We start from the raw sequence: 17,881 nt of genomic DNA on the forward strand, positions 1-17,881 counted from the left end.
TAGTGAGGCTTCACTTCTCAGCACACTTTATAGAGGGGCTCTTCCCAAGATTAGAAACCAACTTTATACTGCCTCCAATGAAAACTTTCTGGGAAAGGAGATTCATGCTGCTTTAGAGCTGGTTGAGAACTTAGCAATGAGCAATGATACATATGGAGAAGAGTTTGATAGAGCCAATAGGAGTGAGAGTTCAAGCAGGGATCAAAAGTATGGGAAAAAATTTAAAACACTTGGAAGCAAGTTGGACAAGGTGTTATTGGCCACTCAAAAGCCAATGCACTTTGTAGGAGAGTATGATGAACCTTCTCAAATCTTTGAGAACATCAGTGAAGAGGGTCTTACTCAAGAAGAGCTTAACTACATTAGGAATCAGAGGTTCCAAAGATATCAGTATGGCAATGCAAATCAGAACCTCTCTTACAGGAATCCCAATGTAGCAAACCCACAAGACCAAGTCTACCCTACTTCTGAAGCTCCACAGAACTTTGTTCCCAAGAACAACTTTCAAGGGTCTTTTCAACCCAAGAATCAGTTTGCTCAGAATCAGGGTTTTTGTCAGCAACAACTACCATTTCAGGGTTCTGGTTTCAGTTCACAGCAGCAGCAAAAGGCACCACCAGGGTTTGGTCCACCACAGTTCAAACAACAAGCGCCGGCTCAACATCAGTTTCAGCCAACACCGGTTCAGCAGCAGCCACAGATGGGGTCAGATATGGTTGGGATTCGGCAACAGCTGCTTCAGGGTCAACAGGTATTTGCAAGCCAGTATGCATCCATGCAGCAGGACATTAAGGAATTGAAGCAACACCAGGCCTCTAGCTCAAGGAACCAAGCCCAACTACCTGGAAAGCTTGAACCCAACCCCAAGGAATATGCTAAAGCCATTACACTGAGAAGTGGCAAAGAGCTACCTGGTATTGAGCACAACAATGTGATCATTGAGGACAATGATCAAACTGAGGGGGAGGCATCCTTAAAAGATGATCAAGTTGCTGAAAGACCAAGGAAAGAAAAGGGTAAGGAGGTGGAAAAGGAACCTGAACCAGAAAAGATATATGTCCCACCACCTCTATACCAACCCAAGCTCCCATTTCCAGGGAGATTCAAGAAGCAGCTTGTAGACAAGGCAAGAGTTGTATTTGAGAAGGCTCTCAATGAGACACCACTCACAATGCCTCTCATTGATGCATTTCTAATGATGCCAAAGATGGGTAAGTTTTTGAAAGATGCCATTCTGAACAAAACTAAAGAGCTTCAAGGCATGGTGGTATTGAGTCATGAATGCAGTGCCATCATTCAGATAAAGTCCATTCCAAGAAAGTTGACTGATCCAGGGAGTTTCACACTCCCTTGTGCCATTGGGCCTCTACTATTCTCTGGATGCCTCTGTGATCTGGGAGCATCTGTCAGCTTGATGCCATTCTCCATAGCAATGAAGCTTGGCTTTAGAGTGTTCAAACCTGCAAGGATCTCTCTTGTTCTTGCAGACAGATCAGTTAGGTTACCTGTTGGGATGTTCGAAGATCTGTCTGTCAAGATAGGTGATTTTGAGGTTCCAACTGATTTTGTTGTGCTAGAGATAGATGAGGAACTAGTTGATCCTCTTATCTTGGGCAGGCCATTCTTGGCCACAGCATGAGCTATTATTGATGTGAGAGGTGGCATCATAGAGCTTCAACTTGGGTCTGAGAAGCTTAAGTTTTATGTGAATGAGATGATGACGAAGCCCACCATAGAGGCTGGGATAATTTACCCAATCTCAGACTCTAGATGGGTTTCACCAGTCCATGTGGTGCCCAAAAAGGGGGGAATGACAGTAATAAGAAATGAGAAGGATGAGCTAATTGCTACTAGAACTATAACTGGACACAGAATGTGTATAGACTATAGAAAGCTCAATGCAGCCTCTAGGAAGGATTATTTTCCTTTGCCTTTTATTGATCAGATGCTAGAGAGGCTTGCAAACCATCCCTTCTTTTGTTTCTGGATGGCTACTTTGGATTCTTTCAAATCCCCATAGATCCAAGAGACCAAGAGAAGACAACATTTACTTGCCCTTGTGGAACATTTGCATACAGGCACATGCCTTTTAGTCTTTGTAACGCCCCTGCTACATTAAAGAGAAGGTGGAGGTGTTCATGGACGATTTTTCTGTCTATGGCTCCTCCTTCTCCGATTGTCTCTCTTATTTGTCACAGGTCCTGGAGAGATGTGAGTAGCATAACCTGGTGTTAAATTAGGAGAAATGCATTAGTCAGTGCACCCATTGTCCAAGCTCCAGACTGGTCCCTTCCTTCTGAGGTTATGACTGATGCATCAGATTATGCAGTTGGAGCTGTGCTTGGCCAGAGGAAGGACAGGAAGCTTCATGTCATCTACTATGCCAGCAGAACCCTTGATTCTGCCCAAGAGAAGTATGCTACCACTAAGAAGGAAATTTTGGCAATAGTCTTTACTTTTGATAAATTCAGAAGCTACCTGGTGGAATCAAAAGTCATTGTATATACTGATCATGCAGCCCTCAGGTATCTGATGACCAAGAAAGATGCTAAGCCTAGACTATTGAGATGGGTCCTCTTACTTCAAGAGTTTGATATGGAAGTACAAGACAAGAAGGGTATAGAGAATGGAGTTGCAGACCATCTCTCTAGGTTAAGAGTGGACTCTGAAATCCCTCTTAATGACAGTCTTCCTGAGGAATCATTGATGGTGCTCAACTCTTATTTGGAGTTTGAAGAAGTGGATAGTATCCAAGAGAAGAGAATGCCCTGGTTTGCTGATATTGTGAACTTTCTTGCTTGTGGGGTGGAACCACCTGAACTTGATGCTTACCACAGAAAGAAGTTCTTCAGAGATGCCCAAAGATACCATTGGGATGAACCCTACCTGTATGTCCTGAACAAAGATCAGCTGTATAGAAGGTGTTTTGCTGAAGAGGAGATCCAACCTGTGTTGCAAGAGTGCCATGGTTCAGCTTTTGGGGGTCACATGGGAGCATTCAAGACTGTGGCCAAGGTTCTTCAGAATGGGTTTTGGTGGCCCACAATGTTCAAGGATTCTCAGATGGTTGTTTCAGCATGTGATGCCTGTCAGAGGCATGGGAACATTTCAAAGAGAAGTGAGATGCCTCAAAATCCAGTACTAGAGGTTGAAATCTTCGATTGCTTGGGAGTGGACTTTATGGGGCCTTTCATCTCATCTTATGGGAATCAGTACATACTAGTAGCTGTGGACTATGTGTCCAAGTGGGTTGAGGCTATTGCTTCCCCTACCAATGATTCCAAGGTAGTGGTCAAGTTGTTCAAGAACATTATCTTCTCAAGATTTGGAGTACCCAGGGTTGTTATTTCTGATGGAGGATCTCATTTTGTGAACAAGACCTTGGAGGGATTGCTGAGAAAGCATAGAGTGAAACACAAGGTAGCTACTCCTTATCATCCTCAAACTAGTGGCCAGGTTGAAGTATCTAATAGACAGATTAAAGCCATTCTTGAGAGGACTGTTAGCTCAAGCAGAAAAGATTGGAGCAAAAGGCTGGATGATGCATTGTGGGCTAATAGAACAGCCTTTAAGACTCCAATTGGGACATCTCCTTTCAATCTGCTATATGGGAAGAGCTGCCACCTTCCTGTTTAGCTGGAGTACAAGGCTTTATGGGATGTGAAGTTGCTGAACTTTGATATCAAAACAGCTCAAGAGAAAAGGATCACTCAACTCCATGAACTTGAAGAGATCAGGCTGAGAGAAGAGTTTGAGGCATGAAAAGTTCAAGCACGGCTGTGTGACACTTGTTGTGCGACTCGGCCTGGCTGAGAACCATCTCGCACTCCTATTTGCAATTTACACCGACCTGGTGCTGCGAGATGATGCAAAAGCCGACCAAGTCGCACAAAAGGAAAAGAGGCCGAGATGCTGCGAGATGATGCAGAGCATGCGAGATGGGCGTGTGGCTCAGCAAAGGAGAGGACCAGACCGCACTGATACTCGCAATATACACCGGCCTGGGCGTGCGAGAAGAACCAAGAGCAGCCAGGCCGCACACCAGGAGGAAGAAGCTGTGGCGTCTAAGTGTTAGAACGTGCGGCTTAGGAGTGCGGGTTATACGCAAGAAGAACTAAGCTGCACACACACTCGCAAATCACACCGAGTTGGGCCTGCGAGCTGATGCACAAGAATCCCAGGACGCACACAAAACAAAGGACCCAGGAAGCCTAAGTATCAAGAACTGCGACATGAGCGTGCAGCTTAAATCAAGGAAAGACCAGGCCGGAGACGGGTTCGCAAATTACACCGGGTTAGGCATGCGGCTTAGCTTGATATCATCCCAGGTCGCACATCAGGAATAGAGGCCTGTGGTGTCTAAGTGTCAGATCGTGCGACCTGATCATGCGACTTGGACGCACGTAAGACCAGGCCGAACGAAAGCTCGCAATTCACACCGATTGGGTCGTGCGGGATAGCTGAAGGCCGGGCCAGGTAGCAGCATGAGAGAAGAGACAGGTCGTGCAAAGGAGATTTCTGTGCGACATGGGCATGCGAGACAGTCAACACCAGGTACTAGGTCGCACAAGAACTCGTGTTTTAAGCCGAGACGGGCTTGCGGGTCATCAAGAGGTCACGCCAGGTCGCAGGACAGCCGTGGAAGCCAAAGCACTCAGGAGGGTTTTGTGTGCGACTTGGGCATGCGGGACAGGAAGAAGAAGGTCTCAAGTCGCACACAAGTTCGCCTTTTACACCAAGTCGGTCATGCGGGATGAGAAAGGTCGGGTCCAAGGCGCAAAAAGGAAAAAAAATGAGTCTGGTCAACAAAAAAAGACAGGTCAAAGCCTTGACTGGTCAAAGTGGATCTATTGACCACCAGTCCAAAGGCTGAACCTCGTCCCACACTCTCTCTTCCTCACCAAAACCACGAGTTTGCTCTCTTACCCCATTTCTCTCCATTGTTTTCATCATAACTCTCTCATTTCTCCACCAAATTCGTTGATTCAAAGTGCTCTGAGCTTGTTTTTGAGAACTCGTTTGCATCATAATCCCAAGGTATTCACTCTGTTAAAATTCATCTTTTTCCATGTTCTCAAATGGTGATTTTTGAATTTCAAAGTGTGGAATCGATTTTGATAGGTTGTTTTAGACCTTGGTATTATTTTTATAAATGCTAGGGTGCTAGATTATCATGGAAAACAGAGCTCCTTCTTGGTGATTCACTGTTCTTGAATTTTGAAAATCAAAGTAATTCATGGAAAAATCGATTTTTCTTGAAAAAAAAAAAAGTGATGAACATATTTCTTGTTGAGTTTCTGCTTTTTGCACTTTTGTTTTGCATTTCTATAAATTCAATGGACTGATGCTTGGCTTGAGAAACTTGTTCATGTACTTTAGAAATCAATTTTTGCAACAACTTTTGAGAACTTTGTGAAACTTGATCTTGTGCTCATCTTGTTTTTGAAAAATTTATTGGCAGATTACTGAAAGAACCAACTCTCTAGCCAAGAAGAAGGGCACTGCATCCAAGGACAAGGGTTTGGTCTCAGGGTCTTCACAGCCAAAAAGAAAAGGCCAAGGCACCAAGAAAAGCACAAGGCAAGGGAAAGGTGAACAAGCGCCGAAAAGGACAAGGCATGAAGAGAAAGCATTGGTAGTTTCTTCTGGTTCCAAGAACGAGGTAGACCGTATATGAATCACTCTTGGAGATGAGGGAGACCGCATATGAAGAGGAGTCTCAAGAGTTCTTGGCTTCTTTTGATGCTTTTATGTACTACCCAAGGGATTCAAGGATTCTTCAAGGGGATGGTCTTGGACATGGAGTTTACGGTGAAAGGAAAGGACTACAGAGTGTCATTCAGGGAATTGAATGAGATATTTGGGTTTTCTGCGCCTAAAAACGTTTCTCTCTCCAACCAGATCGGTCTTAGAAAGGAAGATATTCAGGCTCTATGGAGATCAATAGCTTCTGGGAAGTACACAGCTGGAGCAGCTAAGTCCTCTTGGATAAGGAATCCAGTGCTGAGATATGTCCACAAGATCCTCTCTCACAGCTTCTTCTTCAAGCTTGATGTTGGGAGAGTTCATAAAGGTGATCTGAATCTCCTTGGTGTGGGGCTGAAACAGTTGATGCCAACTTATGAAGATGGGAAGCCCTATGAAAGATATGCTTACTGATATATTCATAAATTGCATCATTTAATGTACATATTCTAGTCAAAATCATGTCTCATTTGCATGCATTTTAGGTCTTTAGGCATTGTTTTAGGACTTAGGAGATTGCATTAGGTCCAAGAGAGTTTTGCATGTTTTGGAGTGTTAAACAGGTGCTTTTGGAGCCAATTTGGAGTGGAGGATATGATTCAGATGAAGAAATGGAGTTGGAATGATCAAATATGGTGAAAAGGAGCAATTTTGGGTTTCTCGGCAAAATGGTGTACTGAAGGTCGAAGGTTCTCGACCAAAATCCTTCCCGCGGGTAGCTTTCTCGGCCAATAACACGTACCGCGGTCAAGTCTCTCGGCCAAAATCTCCGGGTGCAGACACGTTTCCGAAATCGCCCGTCCAGGGAACCTTCCGGTCAGATTCAGCTATCGGAGTCTTCATAAAGGTTGGAGATAATTGAGTCAAGAGTTCATAACAGTTGGAATCAAGGCATTTGGACCACAGAACTGAAAGATATGGTAATCGGAAGACGAACAGGTCTCGCACTCATTCCGGAGCAATCCGATACCCCTGAATGATCGCCTGTCCGGGGAGCCTTCCGGTCCGATTCAGACGGCGGGTGCTTCATAGAAGTTGGAGAGCATTGCATCACGGTCTCTTAGCAAGTAGAATCGTGGAATTCGGACGCGTGAGCAGAGAGATAAGCTTGTCGGAAGGAACCCCAGTCTCGCAGGTATTCCGGACCGAGCAGATCAGTTCTAAAGGATGCGAAGGACGGTGCACTTCCAGGCCGATTTAGTTTCCGGGTCCTTCATGAGAACCATAGACATTTGAGCCTTCTTTCCAGAACGTCCAAGAGCATTCAATTCGGATCTATGAGCAGAAAGATACAGTCTCCGGAATGGACACATGTCTAGACGCCTCTCTCTGGTCGTGTACATGCACTGCAAAGATGTGCCCTCCAGGAAGCCTTACACTTCCCAAGCACCGAAGCTTTCTTCACAAAAGTTGGAGATAAATGAGTCCTCTGTCTTCTGCAACCGAAATCATTCAATTCGGACAAGTCTCATAGGAGTTACACTCTCCGGAATGCGAAGTGGTCTAAGCTGCTCTGGATGCTGCGAGTTGGAGAGGAAGGAGACCAAGCCGCAGCAACACTCGCAAATCACTCCGACTTGAGCCTGCGACCTAGGTGCAATAGAGACCAACCCGCACAGTTTGTACATTCCCCAGAAACCGCCTTAGCCCTGCGAGTTGGAGAGGAAGGAGACCAAGCCGCAGCAACACTCGCAAAACACTCCTACTTAGGCGTGCGGCTAAGACAAGGCGATTCAGGCTTCACAAGACAAGTCTTCATCTACTGCGACTTAGGTGTGCGACCTGGGACATACTGGACTGACCCGCAGGATTTCCACTTGACCCAACTGAGCCGGGTCAGTACCCAGTTTGTCCTGGGCTGACCCGGTCCATTAGCACTAGGTATATATAGTTTTTTGGAGAAAAACCCTAGGGAGGTTATCTTCTACTTAGTTTTCTCTCTAGTTTTCTTTCCTTTTGAGGGTAAAAACGTTTTTGATTAAGAGATATCTGAAGGGATTTGATCATTCCAAGTCTGTTTCTTATCATCTCATCATCTCATTTCTACTTCTAATCATGATTAACATCATCTCTTGCAAAAGATTAGATGTGTTCTTCATGATTAGTGAGTAGTCATCTTTTAAACTTCTAGGTGTGTAGATTAGGGTGCTTAGATGTTTGATTGGTGATGTTTAGGGTTTAGATTCTCATTCCATTTCCTTAGTTAGTTGCTCCTAATGCCAGATTTCCTTGGGAAAGTGAAATCTGGGTTCATAGGCATTTCATGCACCAAAAGTGTTTGATGAAATGCCTGAATGAGCTAACTTAAGGGTTTATGCCTTTTTCATCATGGGAATGATTTGTTAAATGCATGAATGACATATTAGAACTGTTTCTTAATGCTCATTGATTCATATTTCACAAATGATGATTTGGTTTGAAAGTGGATTAGTGTAGAGATTAATGCCTTCATGAGAGGATTAGTCTAGATTAGAGTTCTAAGTTGAAATGTTTGAGATCATGTGATTGCTTGTTATGTTTTTCTGTATAAGATTCAGTCTTCTTGGTTGAGAGATTGTTTGGTCACTTATTAGGCTTGATGCATTATGCTTGCTGATTGCTTGATTATATCTAATGGTTGTTAGACTTGATTAAGTGATTTGCAAAGGGATTATTGTCATGGGAATGAATTAATCTGATTAAGAAGCCTAGACTAAAGAGTAGCAAGTGTTGCATTATGTTCTTAGCATCATGATTCAATATCTAAAGCACCCTAATCAATGATCACATCTAGAGGTTTAGCTTTTATCATTTGCTTAATCACCATCATCTTGTTTTGTTTGCTTGCTTAGTTCATTAATCATAGCTTGTTTGTTTCTTGTTTTATGCTTTCTTGTTGCTGGTTTCACAAAACTCATCTTTGATTACTTGACTTAAGAACCTATCACATAAACTAGTGCCTAACTACCACACATATGGATTGACACCCCTTATACTACTTTGACAAGGGGATTGATAACCCATCTAAGGCTTTAAAAACCTTAGTTATCAATTGGCGCCGTTGCCATATTGTGTGGGGATTGTTAGCATTAGTTTCTGATATAGTTTTTGAGATCAAGTTTATTTTGTTTTACTGATCACCTTTCAAGCTCTGTCTTTGTTTTCAGGTTTATGATCACAAGAAGCCAAGCCAGAAGACAAAGAGAAAGAGCTGTTCACTTGGAGAGGTTAGGAATGAATCAGCAAGTTGGGAATGAGCATCAGGCTCAAGAAGCTGATCAAGGTCAAAGAGCTGGTAATGGGATTGGAATTCAGGCTCAACAGGCTCAGGTCCATCAGGGACACGCTCAGGGTAACCAGAACCAAGACCGACCTCAGGTTAATCCACCACAGCCCCACCCAAACCCACCCATACGTCATCAGCCCCAACCAGTCTTTGTTGGTGAGAATGACCGAGCTTATGCACACCAGTATGGAGCAGGAATCAGGCCACCTCCTGTCCAAAACAACAACTTTGAGGTGAAGGCCTCTTTGATCAATATGGTTCAGAATCAGAAGTTCCATGGCTTACCTATGGAGGATCCCTTGGAGCATCTGGATCAGTTTGACAGAGTTTGTGATCTCACTAAGATCAATGGGGTATCTGAAGACAGTTTCAAACTGAGATTGTTCCCATTCAGCCTTGGAGATAAGGCACATCAGTGGGAAAAGAACCTCCCAAGAGGATCCATCCACACATGGGAGCAATGCAAGATTGCCTTTCTATCCAAGTTCTTCTCAAGCTCAAGGACTGCAAAGCTAAGGAACCAGATTTCCAGCTTCACTCAACATTCTAATGAGACCTTTGGAGAAGCTTTGGACAGGTTTAGAAGCTACACAAATAAGTGTCCACATCATGGCTTTTCAGAAGCCTCTCTCCTTAGCACTTTGTATAGAGGAGCTGTTCCTAAGATTAGGATTCAGTTGGACACAGCATCAAATGGAAATTTCTTGGCAAAAGAAATCAATGCAGCTATGGAACTTGTTGAGAACTTAGCCATGAGCCAAGACACTTATGGGGAAGATTATGATAGAAGCTATAGAGGAGAAGATTCTGGTAGACACCAAGAGCTGGAAGAGAAGTTTAAAGTGTTGAATATAAAGCTTGACAAAGCCCTAGCTGCCACTCAAAAGCCTATACACTATGTGAGTGAGGAGAAGAGATGCTTCACAAATATCAATGAAGAGGGTCTCACTCAAGAGGAGTTGCACTTCATTGGAAATCAAAACAAGTTCAATGGTTACAACAACTTCAACAACCACCAGAACTTGTCCTATAGGAGCAACAATGTGGCCAACCCCCAAGACCAAATATACCCTCCTCAAAGCTTTGTTCAACAGAATCAGTACCAAGGTAACTCCCAAGGTCAACAGGGTTTTCAGCAACCAGCGGTTCAGAATCAAGGGAATAGCTTCACAAATCAAGTCAGCCTACAGCCAAAGGCTCCACCTCCTGGTTTTGGCCCACCAACTGTTCAACAAAGTCCTGATTTCAATGTTCTTCTCCAACAGCTCTTACTAGGACAACAAAAGATGGTATCTGACCTGGAGACACTAGGTACTGAACTAAAGTCTATTAAAAAGAACAAGGGCATCTGCACTTCTGAACCACAAGTCTCTCTTCCTGGTAAAGCTCTTCAAAACTCAAAAGATTATTGCAATGCCATCTACTCCAATGAGGACTATTCAGCTGCTGTGCAAGAGATTGAAGACCTCCTTTATGGTCAAGTTTTTACTGAGAATGCACACACTCAAGTAGATGAGGACACCATTATAGATGATTTCATTGGCTTCTTACATGAACTCAATGACGACATTGAGAGCAAAAGTGTGGGGGCAGCCGGTTCAGTTTTTTCTGTTCAGCAAGGAAATGATTCAGTGTCTATTGAAACAAAGGAGCATCCAACTGGTCAAGGAAAGCTAACAGATTGTGCCTCCACCTCTGAATCAACTCAGATGAAGCCCACCTCCCTCCCAAAGCTAGGCAACCCAGGGAAGTTCACCATCTCTTGCACTCTTGGAAACTTTAGAGTTGAGAATGCTTTGTGTGATTCAGGCTCAAGTGTGAGTATAATGTCTAAAGATATGATGGAGAAGCTAAAGGTCAGGTCTATAACGTCCTACCCCTCTTCTATCACCTTTGGTGATTCCTACTCCAAGAAACCATATGGATTTTTAGAAGACTATCCACTTCAAGTTGGTGAATGCATAATTCCCACTGATTTTGTGATCATGAAGATGAAGAAGACCAAAGAGCTCCCCCTATTGCTTGGAACTGCATTTCTCAACACCACTGGTGCAATGATTGACTTTGATACTCAAAGAGTGGTGCTTACAAAGGTGGATAAGGATGCCTTTTACCCTGTTCAACCACCTTTAGCTGAATTTTGTGGATCAGTTGTTCAAGAGATAGAACCCCCTAAGGTACTTGAGATGAAGTATGTAGGAAGTACTGGGATTTTAGGTGGATCCCAATCTCTCTCAGCTGTGGAAATGGAAAAAGAACCTCACACCAACTCTGTTTACAAGGATGGGACTGAACAGCCATTGATCAGAGAAGAAGACATCTTGCTCTCATGGTCTCCTACACTTAGTGATCTAAGGATGATTAACACCAAAAGTGATGGCTCAGCATCAGAAGACAAGAGTATTAAACCTGATCTTTCTTCTCAAGACTTTGATCTCACTCCTTGGGTTGATGATGATGGTTCTCTGAAGTATAAGCTGGATTGCAATGGGAAGCCAGGTCTGTTTGCTGAAGTGAGGGCATTTCTCACAAGGGCCATCTTTGATAAAGACCCAGATGGTATTCAAGAGCTGGTGGACAAAGGTCTCAAGGTAGGATCTCAAGGACAAGGGTCTAATGGTTCCCAAAGGCAGCAAACCAACTCAGATTTCTTGCTCAGGACCATTGAAGTGCTGAAGAGCATCAGTGCTCAACCTCACCCCAGCTGAAAACAGGTTTTTGAAAGTCAAACTTAGTGACTTTAAACAAAGTGCTCTTGGGAGACACCCCAAGCTTATCCTTGTATATAATCTTTTTATTCTTTTCTCTCATTTCTTTTTATGTTTTAGGATCTTTTGATGGGTTTTGTGAGTTGGTCTCAGGTTCTAGGTGATTTTTGGAGGACATAGCTCAGTGATGAATGGAATGGAGCATGTGAGAGAGCTGAGAGAAGTGTTTAAGGACTGAAAAACTTGGAGAACGCCTCAGTGCTACCTAGGTGTGCGGTTTGGATCAAGAAGAGCCCAGGCCGCAGCAGGACTCGCAATTTACTCCGGCCTGGGCATGCTACCTAGTGAAAGATGTCCAGGCCGCAGCAAAAGAAGAACAGGCCAAGAGTTCTAAGTCCCAAACTCTGCTACCTGGTGCTGCGGCCTAGAAACAAGAGAAGCCAACCCGCACATCCATTCGCAAAACACTCCAAGTTAGGTGTGCTAGCTGGGAAAAGAGAAACCAGGTAGCAGCATAAGAAGATTGGCCAATTTTCTAAGTAAAAAAAAAAAAAACCCTGCGGCTTAGGTGTGCTACCTGGGAAACACAAGACCAGGCCGCAGCAAGGGAGTTCAGGCCAAGCCAAACCCATCTCCAGTGGTGTCTGGCCTCATCTGGTGCAGATACTCACTCCCCTTTTGCACAAGAACCACACCAGGTATCACTCCATACACTTGTACATGAGCATTTAGCATTTTTCTTTATCTTTTGCATTTCATGTTTGATTTTTTTTCTCTTTCTCATGCTTTTATAACACAAGGGACTGTGTTATTTAAGTGTGGGGGAGGGGTTTTGTGTTTACTAATCATGTTTATTCTGATCTTATTTTCCTTTTCACTTTGAGTCTCATTTTGCATTCATCTAAGTGCATATAAAAACCAAAAAAATGGAAAAATCTGAAAAAATTTTCACAAAAAATGCTCATGTAGTTGCATTCACATTTTAGGTTGAGTCTAGTTTGCATTTTCATATAGGTTTACATCCTATGCAAATGGGAGTAATGATAGGTTCTTTCCTTGAGAGTACATCACTTTGAGAATTTGGATTAAATATGCTTGTGAAATGACTTCTTTGCTTGCAAGGCTTGAAATGATTTGAATCTGAGAAGCAAGTTTGAATTGAACTCAACTCTAATAAGTGAAAACCTTGAACTTGACTTGAAATTATCTTTGATGCATTGTTTGAATAAGCTTGTGGATACCTATATACATATTTGAGCTAGAATCCTGTTTTTACCACCCTCTTCCTTAGCTCAAATAGCTGAGTCCACATCTGGATCAGTTTTCCTCACCTTGAACCCATCCTTCCTTCAAGCCAAATGTTTGTGTGTGATTGAAAGGCCACCTTGGATCAAACTTAGCAGAAAGTGTTAGGTTTAGAGCGACAAGGGCAAGTCTCATTGAGTGTTAAGTTCCATCATCAAGGAGCTGAGAGATTTGGTGAGAACTAAGTGTGGGGGAATACTTGTTGGTGAGTGGAAAAAGGAGAGATGAGTGGAAATAAAAGGAGAATGGTGGGAACTAGGGGATAGAAAAAGAAAAGAAATCAGTCTTGGAGTTTTGAGTCAAGAAAGTGAGCTCTAGTGTTTTGAAAAGAAAAAGTCTAGCCTCTAAGTGAAAAGAAAAGAAAAGAAGCCCAAGAGCTCAAATGTTTTAAAAAGAAAGAAAAAGAGGCTAGAGGTTACAAAAGAAAGTGAAAAAGAGCTATGTAAAGTTTGGACTCCAAGACTTGAGTGTGAAAATGAAAAGTGAGTCCCCTAGTGAGAGGAAAACGAGTTTGGAAAGTGAGGATCTTGAGAGGTTGAGCAAGTGAGAAAGCTTTGAGTAGAGTGTGGGGTGGGATGAGTCCTTGCCCTTGTATGCATAGGTTGCTTTTTACCTTTAGCATTCTGCCAAAGTTTGATCATTCATAGAGAGATCCCCTTGCTGCATTGAACCCACTCAGGCGCTGATGAGATCATTTTAGTCTCATTACCTCACCCTAGCCAAACTTTGCTTGTTTGAACATTGCATCATTTGATCCACTTGGTAAAGAGCTTAATGAATGTCAAAGAGTTGAGGAATAAGAGAACTTGTGGAGATTACTGTTGAGTTGTTACATCAGAGTATGGTCTTGCATTGCATATTGAGCATGAACTTGAATTCTCTTAGTTGTCACTTTTCTCTTTCAAAGGAAATATGAACTCCCAATGCATTCAACCTCTCTCTCTCATTTGTTCTTTTTGCTTGAGGACAAGCAAAGGATAAGTGTGGGGGAGTTGATATATTCATAAATTGCATCATTTAGTGTACATGTTTTAGTCCAAATCATGTCTTATCTCATGCATTTTAGGTCTTTAGGCATTGTTTTAGGACTTAGGAGATTGCATTAGGTCCAAGAGAGTTTTGCATGTTTTGGAGTGTTAAACAGGTGCTTTTGGAGCCAATTTGGAGTGGAGGATATGATTCAGATGAAGAAATGGAGTTGGAATGATCAAATATGGTGAAAAGGAACAATTTTGGGTTTCTCGGCAAAATGGTGTACTGAAGGTCGAAGGTTCTCGGCCAAAATCCTTCCCGCGGGTAGCTTTCTCGGCCAAAAACACGTACCGCGGTCAAGTCTCTCGGCCAAAATCTCCGGGTGCAGACACGTTTCCGAAATCGCCCGTCCAGGGAACCTTCCGGTCAGATTCAGCTATCGGAGTCTTCATAAAGGTTGGAGATAATTGAGTCAAGAGTTCATAACAGTTGGAATCAAGGCATTTGGACCACAGAACTGAAAGATATGGTAATCGGAAGACGAACAGGTCTCGCACTCATTCCGGAGCAATCCGATACCCCTGAATAATCGCCTGTCCGGGGAGCCTTCCGGTCCGATTCAGACGGCGGGTGCTTCATAGAAGTTGGAGAGCATTGCATCACGGTCTCTTAGCAAGTAGAATCGTGGAATTCGGACGCGTGAGCAGAGAGATAAGCTTGTCGGAAGGAACCCCAGTCTCGCAGGTATTCCGGACCGAGCAGATCAGTTCTAAAGGATGCGAAGGACGGTGCACTTCCAGGCCGATTTAGTTTCCGGGTCCTTCATGAGAACCATAGACATTTGAGCCTTCTTTCCAGAACGTCCAAGAGCATTCAATTCGGATCTATGAGCAGAAAGATACAGTCTCCGGAATGGACACATGTCTAGACGCCTCTCTCTGGTCGTGTACATGCACTGCAAAGATGTGCCCTCCAGGAAGCCTTACACTTCCCAAGCACCGAAGCTTTCTTCACCAAAGTTGGAGATAAATGAGTCCTCTGTCTTCTGCAACCGAAATCATTCAATTCGGACAAGTCTTATAGGAGTTACACTCTCCGGAATGCGAAGTGGTCTAAGCTGCTCTGGATGCTGCGAGTTGGAGAGGAAGGAGACCAAGCCGCAGCAACACTCGCAAATCACTCCGACTTGAGCCTGCGACCTAGGTGCAATAGAGACCAACCCGCACAGTTTGTACATTCCCCAGAAACCGCCTTAGCCCTGCGAGTTGGAGAGGAAGGAGACCAAGCCGCAGCAACACTCGCAAAACACTCCTACTTAGGCGTGCGGCTAAGACAAGGCGATTCAGGCTTCACAAGACAAGTCTTCATCTACTGCGACTTAGGTGTGCGACCTGGGACATACTGGACTGACCCGCAGGATTTCCACTTGACCCAACTGAGCCGGGTCAGTACCCAGTTTGTCCTGGGCTGACCCGGTCCATTAGCACTAGGTATATATAGTTTTTTGGGAGAAAAACCCAAGTATGTTATCTTCTACTTAGTTTTCTCTCTAGTTTTCTTTCCTTTTGAGGGTAAAAACGTTTTTGATTAAGAGATATCTGAAGGGATTTGATCATTCCAAGTCTGTTTCTTATCATCTCATCATCTCATTTCTACTTCTAATCATGATTAACATCATCTCTTGCAAAAGATTAGATGTGTTCTTCATGATTAGTGAGTAATCATCTTTTAAACTTCTAGGTGTGTAGATTAGGGTGCTTAGATGTTTGATTGGTGATGTTTAGGGTTTAGATTCTCATTCCATTTCCTTAGTTAGTTGCTCCTAATGCCAGATTTCCTTGGGAAAGTGAAATCTGGGTTCATAGGCATTTCATGCACCAAAAGTGTTTGATGAAATGCATGAATGAGCTAACTTAAGGGTTTATGCCTTTTTCATCATGGGAATGATTTGTTAAATGCATGAATGACTTATTAGAACTGTTTCTTAATGCTCATTGATTCATATTTCACAAATGATGATTTGGTTTGAAAGTGGATTAGTGTAGAGATTAATGCCTTCATGAGAGGATTAGTCTAGATTAGAGTTCTAAGTTGAAATGTTTGAGATCATGTGATTGCTTGTTATGTCTTTCTGTATAAGATTCAGTCTTCTTGGTTGAGAGATTGTTTGGTCACTTATTAGGCTTGATGCATTATGCTTGCTGATTGCTTGATTATATCTAATGGTTGTTAGACTTGATTAAGTGATTTGCAAAGGGATTATTGTCATGGGAATGAATTAATCTGATTAAGAAGCCTAGACTAAAGAGTAGCAAGTGTTGCATTATGTTCTTAGCATCATGATTCAATATCTAAAGCACCCTAATCAATGATCACATCTAGAGGTTTAGCTTTTATCATTTGCTTAATCACCATCATCTTGTTTTGTTTGCTTGCTTAGTTCATTAATCATAGCTTGTTTGTTTCTTGTTTTAAGCTTTCTTGTTGCTGGTTTCACAAAACTCATCTTTGATTACTTGACTTAAGAACCTATCACATAAACTAGTGCCTAACTACCACACATATGGATTGACACCCCTTATACTACTTTGACAAGGGGATTGATAACCCATCTAAGGCTTTAAAAACCTTAGTTATCACTTACACACCTTGCCTTGCCTCTCAATTAGCAAGGTCTTTGATGTTCTACAAAAAGTTCATTTGGGGTTCAACAAAGAAGGATGCAAAGCTGGCCCATGGATGGGTTGTAACAAAGATCTTGAAGGCAAGGGGGTACAGGTTCAAGGAGAACAAGGCAAGGTTTGACCTGATTAATGAAGCCCATTTGTGTAAGATCGGTTTCTTTCAAGGAAGAGTTGGAGCCAAGCTGGTTTACAAGTTCAAGTCCTTCATTGATGAGCCAGTCCAAACTCTCCTGCCCAATACATCCATCACCACAGTCCAAGTAAAGAGGAACATTCACTTCTACTTGCTGAAGGAAGAGCTGTACAATGTACAAACTGATCCACCAATCCTCAAATACAAGAAAGCTTGCAGAGAAGAAGCTTCCAAGGAAAGGAAAGCAACTGCTGAAGATGCTACCACAAGTGCTGCTGGTGCTGGAGATGATGGTCTGCCTCCACCTCAAAAACGTTATGGTGGAAACAGATATCACTTTGATGATTACAACTGGGAGGAGCCAGGCACTTCAGGGTTTAGAGCTCAACAAAAGATCGGTGTTCTCCAACAATGGTGCAAGTACCAGGATAAAACAATCCACAAGATGGCAAAGTGCATCAAGGAGATGAAGAAGAGGATCAAGAAGCTTGAAAACCCTTGCAAAGGTGGGTCTCCAACACCGGTTTCACCAAGGAACAGAGAAGAGGTTGGAGAGAGTTCCATCAACTGCACGGCCCTGGTCCCATATGGCACAGCATGGGTGAATCTTGAAGACGGTTCTGATGAAGCAAGTCATCACTCCTGGGAGACACCATCCGGTCACACTTCAAACCCCTCTTACTCTTTGGGTTCAGACTTCCACAGCTCTTAGGTAACACTCCATCTCTGTATATATGCATGTAGTTAGCTTGTTTTCTCTTTGCATTTTGTGATTTTGCGTTGCACTTCTCCTTCATGCTTTTATAACACAAGGGACTGTGTTATTTATGTGTGGGGGAGGAGTTTCACTCACTAATCATGTTTTCTCTGTTCTTATTTTATACTTTGAGTCTTGAGTCACATTCTTGCATGCATTCATGTAGTTTCATCTAAGTGCATATAAAAAACCAAAAAAATCAAAAAAATCAAAAAACAATTTCACAAAAAAATGTTCATGCAGTTGCATTCTCATTTTTAGGATTGAGTCTAGTTGCATATTCATGTAGGCTGCATCATTGCAAGAGTGTGA

The 17,881-nt window shown here is 43.0% G+C and overlaps 1 non-coding gene across 1 annotated transcript; it reads right to left on the minus strand.

Annotated features, from left to right (window-relative positions):
* Positions 1-9,519: 9,519 nt before the first annotated feature.
* On the minus strand, positions 9,520-9,626 carry LOC112084855. The gene has a single exon (XR_002898513.1). It is a non-coding gene; the product is annotated as a small nucleolar RNA R71 (small nucleolar RNA).
* Positions 9,627-17,881: the final 8,255 nt, after the last annotated feature.

Source organism: Eutrema salsugineum, unplaced genomic scaffold (assembly GCF_000478725.1).
Source record: "Eutrema salsugineum unplaced genomic scaffold, Eutsalg1_0 scaffold_4, whole genome shotgun sequence".
NCBI lineage: Eukaryota > Viridiplantae > Streptophyta > Magnoliopsida > Brassicales > Brassicaceae > Eutrema > Eutrema salsugineum.